A 16848-nucleotide genomic window follows, 5' to 3' on the forward strand; every position below is an offset into this window, starting at 1 on the left:
TTGGCCTAAATCGGTCACTGCCCTCCAAATGATTCATTCTTTGGTGTCCCGATGTACAATTTCCATAGTAATGTTATTAGTCTCTTTGCAGTTCAGTGGGTACTGTGGCTCTCATTCCTTGATGGTATCTGTACTCAATCCCAAATATTATCCATGCACGGACTGTGAAAATCAAGTGTTCCAGCAACATATCCAAGATCTTTGGCACTGCTGTTCAAATTATTGCCTGGCTGTGATGGCAACAGCGCACATGATCATTTGAAATGGCAAAACTTTTATTTTCATTATAGAAGTTTGTGATGTTGTATCATCACATCTTAAAGTCAGTGTAATCTCTTTGCATGGCTGGGGATCAAAGGGGTCTGCAATCCTGGTCCTGGAGAGCCACAGGGTCTGCTGTTTTTTTTTTCTTCTTCTTCTTCTTCTACCAATTCATATACTTCAGGACGAGAGCTGCAATCCCCAGACCTAGACCCACTGTGAGGTCATAACAGTATATTGACCTTCTTATGTACCAGGGATCTCCAGTCTTGTCTATGAAGAGCTAGTGGGAGTGCAGGTTTTTGTTGTACTAATAGAAAACCTACATCAATCACTAATAAGTTCTAGTTTAGAAGACCATGATTAGATAATTTGTTGCATCAGGTGTTTTAGTGCTGGAATGATCTGTATTTTAAACTGCATAATTTCAATTATATTGTTTAAGAACTTTTCTGAATATGTGTTTTATATTGTTGATATAAATGTATGCACAATGCAGGTCTGCTTATAATGCATGAGATAACTATAGCACATCACAGAAATCTGTATCATGCAGCACTGTGACCTTTGTGCAACTTGGCTGTGAGACAGCAGCTGTTTGATGTGAGTAGGTGAGCAGGCTCAGATTAGTGGAACTCTTGCTATCCCTGTGTACCAATGAGGTCTGCCTTTTACGTGACCCAAAAAATAAATAAATAAATTCCAAATAGACTTCAAACCTTACGTGTCAGCTGACCTCATTGTCCTCTTGGGCCAGTGCTTATTTAGTCATGCCTGTTTATTTACTCTGTGTCTACTGAAATAGCTTCTTCTGGTAATATAGTGGTCATACTATGTTTGGAGAGTCATTCATAAGAACTACAGCAAGTATAAGTTATGCTTTTCACATACTGCCCAGCAGCAGGTGAAGTGTGTACCTAGTATTGATTCCTGCTAAATGCAATGAAAGTATGTTCCTGTAAATTGAAAATTCTTATGGGAATTTCCACTACAAAGTGCCATATTCAATGTAATATTCCACAGCCTGCTCTGGGTTTGGTTTGTGATTTTCTGACATATAAACATAGGGAAAAGCAGCTCCTATCAATCACGTGAAATGGAAGAATTACAAAGGCACATTGTTGAAAATTACTTTGTGAGAATTACTACAGAAAAAAAAAAAACTACTTATTCATTCCGTTTTTACAACTGTTTGCCATAGGTCACTTTCTCCTTTTTGGTAAATAATAGATAAATACAAAATTCTAACTGAAATTATTTAGTTGATTTAGTGGATACAATTCAACTTGTTTTACTCATTATGTTATCTTTGCTTAATCGGTATTTGTACCTTTGGAGTACTGTTACTGTTACTTATCCTTTAGAACTGAACTTTATTCCAGCAACATTTCCCAATAATCTTTTTCTACAATGACTATACAGTATTTGTGTATCATAAGGCAATACCTTAGCTTTAGGAATATTGAAACTGGTAGTACTTCAAAGGATGTATATTACATAATGCATCAATGAATGGTTTACAAAGCAACACCTCAGCATTAGAACATTGACACTGAAAAGGATGTCACCTTACACACAGTAAATTGCCCAGTGTTATTTCAACTCTAAACAGTGTAAATTCAATTCTAACAAGTCTCCATTGTTAGAGCTGAATTAACACTAGACATTTTATCATGCAGGATGCATGACACCACACAGTATAGAAATATGCTTCTAAAAGGAGTAGATAATGTTTCATGAAGGAGCGAACAACATAAGTTACAACATGAGGTATTAGAGTGGAAAGTCATAAGATGTTGAACAAAATCATAAGTTGTGTAGAGTCATTACCTCAGAGTCCAGTGGATGACTAAGCCTGGAAGGACTGAAGGTTCATGTCATTTTGTGAGCCAAGAGTAGGTGAGAGTATTTCAAGATCATTTTTTATTACAGAGCACTATTAGCTGTTGTGGCACTGCTGCAGTGCACACTTTTAATACAAGAGATATTTACTGCCATTTTAACAGGAGTCAAGGGACTAACCTTCCTTGGGTTGATTTGGATTGTTTCATGACATCAAGTGTTATTTCCCAGTTAGCCTAGCATCCATCATACGCATGTTTTATGTCACCCTTTAAAAACTTTTGCCATTAGCCACGTGACATTGTTGGTTATGTCTATGTTTATGAAGGTATTATATATACTACATAAAGCCCTTATGAGATACACATCATTTAAACTGTGACCCAAAACAATGTCAGAACATTACCAGGTTTAACTTTAGTATCAGCACTGTGTAAATAGACAGGCACCTAATAATAGTCTGAGTAAACTTCCTGATGTTGCAGCACACTCAAACTTTCACACAGCCCCCCTTCAACATGTGGCCCTGGACTTGAACAGGTTCGCAGAATTTATCTTGTTTAAACATTCTATTTAAAGCCTACATGGTTAAAGGAAATGTTTTTGATTCCTGTCCTGGAACCAAAATGTTCTATTCCTCTGTTAAATATCTACAGGATATGTACACTGAATTTACAGCATTGTAGGCAAACTTTTTTTATTTGATTTACACTATTAAATATCTTATAATGATTTAAAAGCACTTATTTGGCATTATGTATATGCTATTAATATGAGTGCTACTCACAGAAAAGTTAAGAGTCCTGCTCCACAGTTCAAAAATGTTTGAGTTGCACAAGACAGCAGTCTTTCATAAATACAAGGAACACCCCACTGCTACCTACAGTACCAGTATACCTTATTAAAATGCCAGAAGACATTGATGATTGTAATTCCTGTATTCATTTTTATAACTTCATGATGAATACAGCACAATTATAAATGCTGATTATTACATAATGAAAACAACACCAAGCACAGATGTTGATTGCATGATTATTACAACGGCAGCATATAGTAGATCTTGATAAATACATGATTATAGTACCAGCATAAACTTTTATGATCATAGCAGCAGCTTAAATAATGATGACCACAAGATAGATCAAAGGTTAGCCTTCAGCCTTGTCTTCAGCAAGTGAAACATTTATTCAATTGGATTCAGGCCAGGCGTGTTGGGGCCAACAGAATGGACTACAACTCCCAGTAAGGGAAACCCCTCTGCCTACGTCATTGGTGACGTAATCAGTGTCACCTCATGTTTTGGTGACGTAATTGTTGCCGCCCCTTTATTGTAATTTCAAATGGACAATAGCCAATACAGTAAGTAGCATAAGTACCGGAACCCGTGTATACCAAGCGCGGCTTATTCAATTAGAAGAGGAAACTACCGTGTCTTTCCCCATCCGCGTTCGTCGACAACGCAATCATACCTGGACAAGCCAGAGACGGTGGCCACAGGATTGGATCTAAAAGTCGCCGTTATTTCCGTTGAGCATTTATGTCCAAATCATAACACCACCTCCACCATGTTTCAAAGATGAGGGGGAGGGATGGGTGCTTTGGATTATGAGCAGTTCCTTTTTTCTCCACATGTTTGGTTTGGTTAACTCTCTTCTCATCTGTTTATAAAAGTTTGTTCCAGAACTCTATAGTTTTTTTTAATAGACACTTACTTGGTTCTCATGTTGAGTGACAGCTTCAACAGATTCCAAATGCACATTTCACACTGAAAATCAACTCTAGAGCTTTGTTAGCTTTCTTGTGTGTGAACTAGTGATGCAACAACACACGGCTGTCCAATGAATAGCTGATTAGCCAATTGTACAATTAGTTTTGGTCCTCTAAAATGGGGGAACTATGTATAAAAAAGGGCTGTAATTCCTACACAGATCACCCAATATGGACGTAAATACCCTAAGATGACAGCTTGCACTTTACCCTCGTATTTATTGTTTCTTTTCAGATCCAAAGTCCTGAATTACAGAGCCTAAACAATAAAAATGATGTCATTGACATAAGACATTAATGTTAACCATGCCAAACGTGATCTCAGCTAGAGACTAAATTTAACCTTAGATGACAGATCCCTGTGGGAAAATAATATTGTGTCAAAATAGCAGGCTGTTATTTGAGAAATGAGAATGAATGTGATGGGCTGCGGTTGTGAGGCCTGATTGCATGGCTGCAGAAGCGTGATCCAGAGGGACCATGCTGGGTAGGACACAGGAAAAGGAGCAGAATCCAGGAAGGGGGGTTGGGCTGGCAGGAAAGAGAGGGCCGTAAGCACACAGAAATGGAGTATGCACAGCTGTCTCTTACTGTCCCAGCTATGAATCTGCCCCCTCTCTTACTGTCCCAGCTATGAATCTGCCCCCTCTCTTACTGTCCCAGCTGGGAATCTGCCCGCTCTCTTGATAATTCAAGTCAGAGGAACCATGCTCTTTCTGCAACACTCAGTCATCGCAATTACTTTTGAAACCACTGACAATGCAATGGGACATCATAAATCCAGTGAGAATGAGCTCCCGCCAATGTTCCGAAGCCCTGTGGCGATTGTGCCAACACACTACACAATCAGAGTATGACTCTGTCCCCTACAATGTGTTTCCTTCTAATTCATATTGAGGCAATTACTTGAGGCTTTAGAAAATGTTCAAGGAAAGTAACAAAAATGAATCCACTGATAAAGGAACTGTGATGAGCAGCTAAAGGGGATTATTTCCATAAAAAGCTTCACAGAAGATGTGTTGGAGGAGACAATAACAACATTTTCCTGCTCTTCTTTTCACTTTAATTGGAAAAGGGATTAGTGGCAAAGAAAATAATCAACACTTGACGTGGCTCAGTGGAAACAGGGTCCTCTCTGAAAGGCTGGTCAACATGGTGTTAGCCAGGAGATTGTCAACACCTATACTGCTAGCATACTGGAAGAGTGAATGTCTATCCATCCATTATATGTATATTCTATACCCGCTTATTCCTGGTCAGTGTCACGGGAGGTGCTGGAGCCTATCCCAGCATGCATTTGGAGAGAGGCAGGAATACACCTTGGACAGTTTGCCAGTCCATCACAGGGCCCACACACCATTCACTCACACATTCATACCTTCGGGTAATTTAGACTCTCCAATTAACCTACCCTGTATGTCTTTGGACTGTGGGAGGAAACCAGTGCCTGGAGGAAACCCAAGCGGACACGGGGAGAACATGCAAACTCCACACAGAAAGGCCCCAACTCCAAGGACCTTCTTGCTGTGAGGCAGTGTTTCTTAACATCTTATATTATCAGATTTTACAGGATATTCTTACAATTATCAGATTTTTTCCCTTGTGGAAATTTATGCAGGTAATTTCCAACTGGTCGTCAGCTACTCACAATCTATGCACCATTCTTGTATGTACTTGCATAGTTAAAAATAAATGTAATAATGTAAATATTTGCTAATTGCCAATAGCTGTTTACTATGTGAATGAATAGTGTTTGGTGTTCATCTGATAATAGCCTCTAGCAGGAGGAAGCCCCTAAAGCTGGACTGCATTGAGGTGGATCATTTACACTTGATTGCTTTGAAGTGGTGGAAAGCTTGGTGGGCTGAAGTGATACCGGACAACAATGTGTCCACTAATGAACCACACGCACTGCTGCCTGTGGCTCAAGTGCTGGCCTGTTATTTCAGCCTGCTATGTATGTCATCGTCAAACTTAAGCTTCATGACGAACATGTCATGCTGTAAAAGGGAAAATAAATATATTTAAAAGTATATGAGGGGCCCTGCATCCAAACAGCTGTTCCGAGACAGAAAGAAACGGAGAAAGAAGTCTAATTCTGCCTACATCTCAGTGGCAGTGGCAGTAAGCTTGTTTCATGGGACCTTCAGATCACAGTCACCAAGTCTTTGTAATATGAATTGGAACATCATGAGAGATGATTACAGTCCAAATCCCACTAATATACCCTAATGAAAAGGCCCGCACAGCTGGAACAGGCTTTTGGCAGTTCAAACACGGAAATGGTATGACATGAAAGGTCCAGTTTTTCAAGAAAAATTAATACTTGTACTTAGAAGAGAATTTGCTTTAAATATTAATCATGATCTAGTTCACCGCAGGCCTCTTTCTTGTATGTTATTTCTGATCTGCGCACCATCTAAAAAAATAGAATATTTTTCCTTAGGTCCACATTGTCTGTCAATTATCCACTGCCACTTTTATTTTTTCTGCAATTATTTTGTTCACGTCAATAGTTACCGGCGATGTTTTGTGGGATTCTTTCGTTTTCATTGGACTGGTTTCCTGGTGTTCAATAAGGAAACTGAACATTACCTTAAAGTTACAATCTCGAAGATTTCCGTTTCGTTCTCTTTGGACCAATGGCGAGAAGCGGTAATTGCAGGTGTGTTTTTGGACCTCACTTCCCATAGATCCAACCAGATCCAACCAGTGTCGCCTGTGTGACGTTAGTCAGTTGGCACCTGGGCCACGCCAACTATAACACTTAGCCTACTATTTACTGAATAGAAAATGGTTGTTATAAAAGTAATGTTATGTACATACTCATTCATTGTCTAACATTAGGCTAACTTAAGCTGTCTTTACACTGCTGAGCCGGGTTAAAATGCTGTAGCAGACCTGGGTTAGAATTAGTGATGGTCAATTTCCACAAACGTTCTTTATCTACCTTTTGCCCGGTATGAACGTCTTTACAGTGCAGAGAAGAATTTGCGGGGTTCGCTGTGGTTCGTGCAATTATTTATGTCATGCACAATAAACAGTCTTTTACGTGAATGATTGTTGCGTGATATTTTTGAAACAACCGCCTTGCAAAATGTTACCCTTGGCGTTTCTGGTTTTGCTAGCTAAACTGTTCGAGGATAAAGCTGAGCTGGGTGTTAAATTAGCAATCGGAACAAGAAGAATAAAACAAAAACAAAGGAGATTTCATGAAAGAGGGCATCAAGGCTGAAGGAACATATGAGGAAGCGTAATAAAATAATAACAACGCTAATCCATACTGCCGTATTCTTTTATTTAGTTTTCTCCGGCTTGACATCTTTACACAGAAATCAGACCCGGCTCTGCTCCACCTATACCCCGGCTTTATTCCGATCATTATGAATAACGGTAACGTTAAGGCCAGTTCAGATCAATGATTCGCAACGAGACGAAACGGTTTCAGAATGCAGGGAAAATCGCAGCGGTGTGAACTGGTTAGTTGCAGAGCGTCTGAAGCTGTTGCCTTACCAAATCGCTAAGTGCAGTTTTAGAACGTTTACAATCAGACGTCTTGGAATTTTGCAAGTTGCATCCAGTCTCGTTGCGAATCATTGATCTGAACTAGCCTTTAGTTAGCTACACTACACGTTGCACAAGGTAGCATTGCATCCGAGAGACGGTTTGCGAGGTCGGTACCGGTCAGTAGCGTTAGCTAACCTTTTTTATAATTGTTAGCTGACATTTTATTGTGTTATTTACATTAGCTAGCTAGCTAACGCAACGTTACCTGATATGAGAGATGGATACTGTGCGCAACGTTGTCTAAACTAATGTTGCCTTTCTTGACATGGTCCGGTAGCTAGCGTTAGCTGTGCAAATAATTTAGTAACGTTACATTGTCATCAGATGTAATACGAAATCTACATCAACAAATAATATGACGTCTCATGTTACACAAAAACTTTTTAGGGTTCCATAACACCCCACTCCCCACACCTTCTCTGTTATTGTAACACTGGCAGACACCGGAAAAAACAGTACGGCGCTCACACACAAGTGAGTTGAAGAGCGAGCCTGTTGCGTTAGCTCCACCTACCCTCTCTGGCGGACCAACCACTGATGGGCGATGGAAAACGCGTCACTAACTATGCGCCGCTTGTGATTTTTTTCCCGGGAATGTCGCCACAGACACCCAGTTCTTTAATCATAAATTATAATAATAATAATAATAATATTAATTAATATAATAATACGCTTAATCACCATTGTTTTACCTAATTTGGCGATAGATAGTGACTTAACAGACATTTATTTTAATGAAAATCTTCAAGATTATTACTTTAAGAAAAGAACAGATGCAAATAGGGAAAACGTTAAATAAAAAATAAATACACAGAATAACATTAAAGACCATTTTTTACAATAAGCAACTTTGTGTCGACTTGTTTTTGTCAGTTCTGTAATTACAAAAATAAATGGCCCAGAGGTGCTTCCATGTAGGTTAGATTGACTTCCAGCCATTGATACATAGTGATATTAGTGTCTTTTTATATTTTATGCACATATTCATTTTTAAATTATACTTTTATTCAAACCGATCTACCTATATTTATACCCAAGTCCTTATACCATGGTGCGGGGCATGAACTGGCAAAATAAATGCAACTGAAGCTTAGATTAATAATTTGTATTATTTAGTGTGTGTGGTTGTAGAACATTGTGGAAGTAAAATATCAGTCTCTAATGGTACAGTTTAGAATTCAGAATTCAGAAATGCAAATGTACAACATTGGTCACAGACCTTCCCTTTAGGGATTGTCTGTTAAGTTAGAGGAAAGTCTGGGGAATACATAAGGGAATGGCTGAGGCTTCAGACCCAGGAGGGGCACTTAAATGAAGCTTTTCTCAAATTCCACTGCTTTTCTTTTTTTTCTGATCCCCCCCCCCCCCCCTTCCTCTGAATCTGCAGTGATACTCATTGGTGTGTCTCTTCACAGCACTTACCAACAATCAGGACAAGAGGACAGACAGGTATCCTCCAGAAACTATGTAGCCATTTCTCCTCACTATGCAGTGCACCAGCTGAGCCACATGGTCACTGGTTTGATAAAGTACACTTCATGGACATACGCGAGCCCGCATATGTCAGATGGGCTATAGGAGTCGCTGTTGCACAGTAAAAGAGGCCCAACCTACTGACTATCCGCATAAAGTTCCAAATGAAGTGACAAACAAATATTGCCGTCACTGTCACCAACTTGTTTTGACATTTACTTCCCTTAAGCAGGGATCCTTGATCAGTTTAAATATTCTGCACAGAATGATTGACATCATAATTATGTTGGCTTAACTGTGCCTGGATCAGCACTGAGGCTATATTTCATGTAGGCCAATTCAATGAAAATGAAGTACTGCCTCAGACAATATCAGATTATGGTAAGTCCTTGCAAGGGCACTTCAAGCCTGTCACTGCAAAATAAAAATAAAATAAAAAATATATATATAAATAAATAAAGTATAAAAATTGGACTGAAGGGAAGTGAGATTCACTTTGTTACAGATTGCTGCTCGTTGGTGGAAGGGAGTGGTGAGGGAAGTGTGAAGGGGGTTAGTCTGTTGATATCTGTTGGAGAAAACAGTAATGATTTTCATAAAAACAGCTGTTAAATTTTCTGATTATATGAATAATTCAGTGTTGAGGCTGGCCCATTGCTCTGCTCTGTAGTTTCATAAATTGGATTTTGGGGGATTCATTTCTTTTCATCCTCAATAAAAAACTATTCAATTTCTAGTAAATGTAAGACATTACTTATTACTTACCGCATTTACAATTCACATTTTTCCATCGCTGCCCAGCTTCAAAGGGAATCACAATTTTCCAGTGTAGTTGCTGAGTAACCAAACTGTAACTAAGACTGCTGAGTAAAAAATGTGTAATTACTCTGAATCACCATGATGTCAAAAAGTAATGTAGACTTAATGTGTGTATACAATTCAACTCCAGCCCCAATTTCCATTCAATCAAACGCCCACACAAACAAAAGATATTATTACACTACAAAATTCCTGCAGCAACATTTATACCACTTACGTAATGTCTCTAGACACATTATAGGGAAATGAAAATCCTCATTCAGTGTTGTTTTATTATTATTATTATTTATTTACTGATCAGTTCACTGATTTTATTTACTTGGACGCTATATATGAAGTGGATGTGGCTGCCCTCCTGGCACAAATTGTGTCTGACAGTTTTTTCTAGGATAATGAAGATAGCATTAAATTAATCCTGTTCCTATAGCTTCCAAGACTACACGCGTTCCTTCGCCACTCAGATACTACCGCTGTTTGGTTTGTGGAGGGTTTTCTTGCAGTAGGTGACCTCAACGTGACAAGTTTTGGTTTCTTGCTGTTGGTGACCACAGTGTGTTGTTTGGTGTATCTGAGGGGTTTCCTACAAGTGAATACATAATATAACAGATATGCATGACCACTGGTTTGTGGACTACCTGTCCCTGAAAACATTTTAATTAAAATCAGGATATTTAAAAACAAGCTGAATATTTCCAGCATTTAAATATCCCACCACCCTTGTATATTTAACCTTAAGTGTCAACTATACACTAGCAGTCTAGACTACCATCTAGTTTATCAAATTCAGGAGTTTGGTCCCCAATACATGAATATCTGGTTAGAAAGTAATACCTTTGAAAACAGCAAATTGTTCAAAAATTGATGGGATTCATTTGCTCCAACTGAAAAACGCTGTCATAGAAGGGTCATTTCAGTCTTCAAAATCTGAGAAATGCAGCATATGAAATATAACCATTTTGCCATTCACACAAGGGTGTCACAATGACACTCAAAGGTGTGACACCAAGTTGAGATCCATACTTTGCGTTTAGTCACAGAAGAAATAATGGGGAAAAGTACAAAAGAATCCAATTTGTGTACCCTCACTCAGTATCACAGTCCTTTTAATGGGACTAAATATTGATGTCGTTTCCATGATCCTCATTAAAGCCTGTTCATCAACTTTTGTACTGCCAGTCAAAACGTGTGCCGTTTTATTGTTCTAAATTTAACATTCTGCTGTTATTACAATATGAAGTAATGTGTATGGCACATTAGTGCTCCTATATTCATGTGCAGATGGTGTTAAATTGTGGGTAATTCTCAACCTCATAAACCTATTTGTCATTGCAAAGTGCAGTCTCTGAAGCAGTGGAAGACAGCTTTATACAGAAAAAATGAGTTCTCAGCTTTTGTGCCATTCCAAAGGTGCCGAGCTTTCTTTTAAACATTGACACAAAATGTGTTAGGAGGACTAGTTAAATTTGCAGAGTTACTGACATCATTGAGATGTCCCACTCCGCTGCTGAAATGAGAAAGTGCAGTGTATGACAGCTTTTCAGAATTGGATTTTGCGCATGACAGGGGTGCAGACTTGCTTTTTACAGACAGAAATGTATCAGCCACAAGAGAGAAGGAATATCATTTTAAAGATTTTCACTAGTGGATAATATAATACTACATTGGCCATTGTGAAAGCATAATTCAATAATATAGGTATCGCATATAGCTCTACAACTTAATGTCAGTTTAGTGGCTGTTACCAAGCAATGTTCCTCTGTTTCTAAGAAATGATACATCCACATATTATTGAGGACGTTGAGGTATTTTTACATATGAGATTAATCCTGTGCTATAAAGTGCTATAAACTTTTATGTGTTGAAGGGACCCTGTGGTGCCATCCATAGGGCAGCGGACTCTCAACCCACATTCCAATGCTCCTGTGTCCCTGTGCAACTACAGGAGGCAGTGGAAAATATCATCAGCACCAAGACATGATGATAAGCAGCTGTCATTTTCTTTTGTGTTTTACTTCCAACAAGTGAGTTTGTGCACCTTTGTCTGAACAGTCTCCTCTCAGTGTATCCTCCAGAGAGGAGAAGGGGAGTGCTGCGAATGGGAGTGTCTGCTGCTGTGGCTGGCATGTCAGGAGAGTGGTGCATGTGTGTGTGTGTGAGCGGGGATCACGTTCTTGCGTACAATATCACGTGGTCAGGGGTGATGTGTGGATCTACGTGTATGGCTGCTGATGAGTTTACTGCTGCCCAGAGTGTGTTGCCTACCTGCAGTCAGTCTGGGCCTCATTGGAAAACAGGAGGGTGGTTTTGTTCTGGTGGCACTGGAGGGACAAGCTAAATGAGAAGCTCCGCAGCCTCTCAGCACAGCTTCACTGGGGGACGTCTCAGAGGAGCTGTTTGCTCACCCCGGCCCTGTGTTGGCTGTTTGTCTCCATTTTTTCCATCTGCCACAGCATAATGAGCGAGGGTATGATCAGCATGCATGGGAGAAGCTCCGTGGGAGGCCAGTGCTGAAGCTGAGGTGGGAAATCTTCCACCATGGATCAGAACAACCTGAAATGGTGGGACCCATCCAGGTTGGCCGTGGAGGTCCTGTTATTGCCAATGTGCATTTCGGAGTAAAGTTTATTTGAATTCATTAACACAGCTTTCTTTCTTAATTAAGTCAGATCCAGTCATTAACCTTGAGTACACATCATTCAATCATTCAAAACAAGGAGTAATGGTAACATGGCAATTCAGGAGAGACAGTATTATGGCTTCTTGACTAAATATACTACAGCGACAAGTTGTGCAGACACACTCTCACATTTCACAATAATCTGTTTTAAGTCATCGGTTTTAAGTCTTAGATGTGCACACATCTTTAGATTCTGCAAAGACTGGGAATAAGGCAGCTTCACACATTATAAGATTCCAAAAGGACTCTTTGGAGACGTTTTGCCCTCCTCTTCCTCTTGACACGTGTAATCACTTGTAAGATATTTATTAAATTATTTTTGTTTTCTTTTTTATTGTGAACCCCTGGCACCTTTTATTGCCTGCTGAAACCTGTTCCTTGCTCTCGTGCTCCTACTAATACATTCTGTCATTTCCTCTACCCAGAGAGCAGTGAGGACACCCCCCGGGTTCCGTCTGCTCTGGCTTCACCCAGCTGCCTCCGACCAAGTCGTCGACTGCTCGCGCCTTGGTTCTCCACCTCACCAAGCCACTAACTCGCTGGCCAGCTTCCCCAATGGACTGAAACCCCCGAGGATGCAGTTTCTCAGTGACTATATTGAGTTATGTTGTTTGTTTTTCCCATCATTCACCAGATATTTGCATAACCTGTAAGGAGAAAGAATGACAATAAACTTAAACTAAAAAGGCTGCTGTGGTTCTGTTGTGGACTCCCCATTTTGTCTTCTCCTCCAAAGATTGGACAGTGTGCTGAGAATAAAAGGTAACCTGTGCCATACTGAACTGTGTTGCTGGTCTTTCACTGTCTTCCCGCCGGGTTTTGTCATGCTGCCCTTGGTGTTGCGACAGTGACCATTTCACATGAAGAAGAGAGTTTATTTATAGGAACAGGCCACACAATCCAATTAGGCCTGCCATTTTTCTTACCTCCAAGAGAGTATCTATCAGTGTCATGCCAGGGTTTCTGCTTCTTCTGTGAATTCTAGAAAAAAATCCAACTGTACTTTTGCTGAGACTGAAAAGATTAAAGTGTTTAATAAAATTCACCATTGGTGTTTCCATGGCAATGGTGGCTGATATTTTCCTGTTCTCAAACATGTGGACAATATTTGCTTTAAAACTATTCAAATAAATAATCCAAAATGAAACCTCAAATTATACATTTGCCCCTCAGTGGTAACCATGCCCAAATAATGCTGTTCAGCAGATACAGGATAGCCAGAAGGAAGCAAGGAGCATATCAGGCACTGGAATAATCTGAGGGCCAGTCCAGTGCGTGACATCTTGGAGGAGGTGAGCTGGGAGGTAGGCGACCCTATTGAAGAACAGCAGGTGGAGGGAAGGCCATCCTTGGGGCGGAATCCCATGTGGGCCCCAGCTGCCCAAAGTCTGGTAGGTGAGGCGACCCCTAGAGAAGTAGCAGCAGAAGGCTGTGGCAGATCATCCTGTGAAGCCAGTAGCGGTCTCCCTCCAGCAGCCAGGTGTAGTTAGTTTAGTGTTCCCATGAAGATAGTTCCTATGTGTTTATTTATTTATTTTTTTGTGTAGCTGTCAGCAAAAAGGTGGGTTCCTTGAGGGAAAAACAAGTTACTGGTGAAAAGTCAGTCTCATCAGGCTTCTAAAGACAGTGAAGTAAATTAAGCCGCATGTACAGCTGGTCTTGCGTGTCACCTGATTTGCAGCAAATCTGCTTTAAAAAATTTTAAAAAAACATGTTTATGTTGTACTTGTTGTCTGCAAGCTCCACCATGACAGATTTAAAGGAGCAGGCCATAGCGAAACACACTCAGGAGGAGATATAGCCTGAAGATAAAATAACCAAAACACAAGAAGGTTGAGGGACAGATTGAAAGTTAGGGAGCAGAATTGAGAATCAAGCCACACCACAGATACCACTGTGAAATATGTGCTGCTCAATGAGGGTAGGGAAGCGTCTATCTGGTGGTTGCCCCCTGGAAGGCTGACACAACATTGACATTATTATGTGGTAATTGCTCAATATTGCTTGGTTTCTGAATAAAATGGTGCCCGCAATATAGCTTCTTTTCATTTTACATGTAAATAAACAGGAAGGTACATAGTGCCCTTAAACTTCATTTTCTGCAGATGATTTTAATTTCCTTAACTAAACAATTTCAGGACTGAAAATTCATATTTACTTTGTGTCTGTATGCATATTATGTATTTAGTTGGGACAATATTTCAAATGCATTTCATCTTGCCTTTTTTCATCTTGCCTTTTTGTAATTATTTTGGCTTTATATTTCAAGTGTTTATTATTAAATTTAACTTGCTCAACCTTGCATAAATCCTGTTATTACCAACTGTTGATATAAATGTCCATCTTGCAATGGAGCACTTTATGGTCCACTACATTGCTAAGCATGACAAATCAGTACATGCATAGGGAACTAAAAGCTGCTGTACACATGGGCTTTCTCTCACTTTGAAAATCACAATAGTAATGAAATCAAATAAAAAGGAGGACATTGTAACCGCTTTAGAAGGCATTCACATTTCTTTACAAAATATGCTGAGATTAGTTGTGCTTGAAGCAGATAATAATATTCTGATGAAACAAGCAGAAGAAAGCACAATGTCACATAAGTCACCACATGCATGCTAATTTGTACGCAGAAACACAGTTGTGTTTGCAAAGAGAGGTTGCAGGTTGTGCTAGTGTGTGGGTTAAAACAATAATTCACAATTCCAAACTGGGATGCACATGACAAACTATAAAGAGCAGACACATAATTTAATCAGACAAATACACATTTGCAGAGAGCACAGGATGCATGTGATTATATTCTATCAAGAATCACAAAGCCAGTCCTAATTTCTATAGGACTGAATCCTTTAGTAGCCACAGGAAAGCGCCTTCCTGAAGGTTTTCTTGGTGAAAGTAGTCACACACACACACACACAATGCCATAATGTTACACATGTTTAGAACTCATACTGTAAGCTATGTTGTAACTCCATGGCAACACCAAAACCAGGACAAACACCTACAGTATATTTGAAATTTTGGGGTAAACAAACGATTCACAGAAACTTGACTATAAGAGGTGTCTGTAAAGGAAAGACTAAATATTATGCTGCAGGGAGTGTTAGCTCCACCCAGCTGTGCTGCTCCCTCTTTCTCGCTCTCTATCTCCTGCCACTTTTCTCACAGCAGGACTTAATCAGTACAGCAGCCCTGGACCACAGTGAGCCAGCATAGGCAGCACCTTGCTGTCAGGCTAAATAATTCAATTACAGGAGGCCAGCTGAACTTTATAACTAGTCCCAGCTGCTGGCAATCACCATAAGAAAGCATCAGCCCAGTAGTCATGGAGTTCACTTAAGCCCCATCTGAACGGTATTAATATTCCTGGGGGATGTGGGTGATAAAATATAAGCCATGCTCCTTGGTAATTATACTCATCATTCCCGACGGCCTGTTGGCCAGTGCCAAATTACCGGAGATGTTTCGTAACAGACGTGCACTCCCAGGCTAATCACATAATTCGCATCACCAGCGAGCTTCCAGCTCATCATTTCCGGTAAGAGTTAAGTTACGTTAAAAAGGGGGAGAAAACAAGGCACTGTCCTTTATAGTTAGGCAGCCTATAACCTAGAATGCTTGCCTGTAGCTGACATTACAAGAGCCCATTTGATGAGCCTGCAGGGTCTGGCTCTCCTAAGGGCTTTTCGTTTTTCTTCGCCTTAAGGGCTCCCAAGTAGGACTGAATGTGTATAAATGGGTTTGTAGTGAGAACCTTTTAAAATTCCTCCATTACACCCCACAGAACTCAAATTGCTTCCATATTTGAGTTCAAGAACAGGAGCAGAGCCCTTGGTGCACAAATACTCATAGATACACCTTCAAACACAAGATGTCCATCTGGACGTAACTTATATTATCAGAGGACCAACAAGTGCGCTGGAAAACAGTAGGTAATTGGAGCTGTAATTAAAACTGAGGTGGGGGGGGGACACAGACACAGACAAGATTAAAATTACTGAATAGCACATGTAATATTAAAATCACCCTACCTCCCCTAGAGAAATAAATCCCGTCTGAATGGGGCTTCATACTGCGCACTACTGAGCCTCAGTAACTATTGTGCTTATCCTTGTGGAGACAGAAGCATACCTAAGGCATGCTTAAGTACTGGAATTACCACCGCCTCACTGCCTATATGTGCACAGACTTGGCAAAACAACAGCACCAATACTACGTAACTGTGTTTTGCCCTGCACTTTTTCTTTATTAAAATACATCTTTTGGTTGCATTTTTTGTTCTGCCTTTGTCAGTGCTACAGTATCTTATGCTGTTAAGCAACAGAGTGGGAAGAGGGCCCTTTGCCTGATGGGGTAATTGCCCTCTTTGTGCATGGAGTGAACAGGTGGATGGTTGGACAATATGAATCTTCCAGCAGTAAGAGACCAAAGTC

Source organism: Anguilla anguilla, chromosome 8 (genome assembly GCF_013347855.1).
Source record: "Anguilla anguilla isolate fAngAng1 chromosome 8, fAngAng1.pri, whole genome shotgun sequence".
Taxonomy (NCBI): domain Eukaryota; kingdom Metazoa; phylum Chordata; class Actinopteri; order Anguilliformes; family Anguillidae; genus Anguilla; species Anguilla anguilla.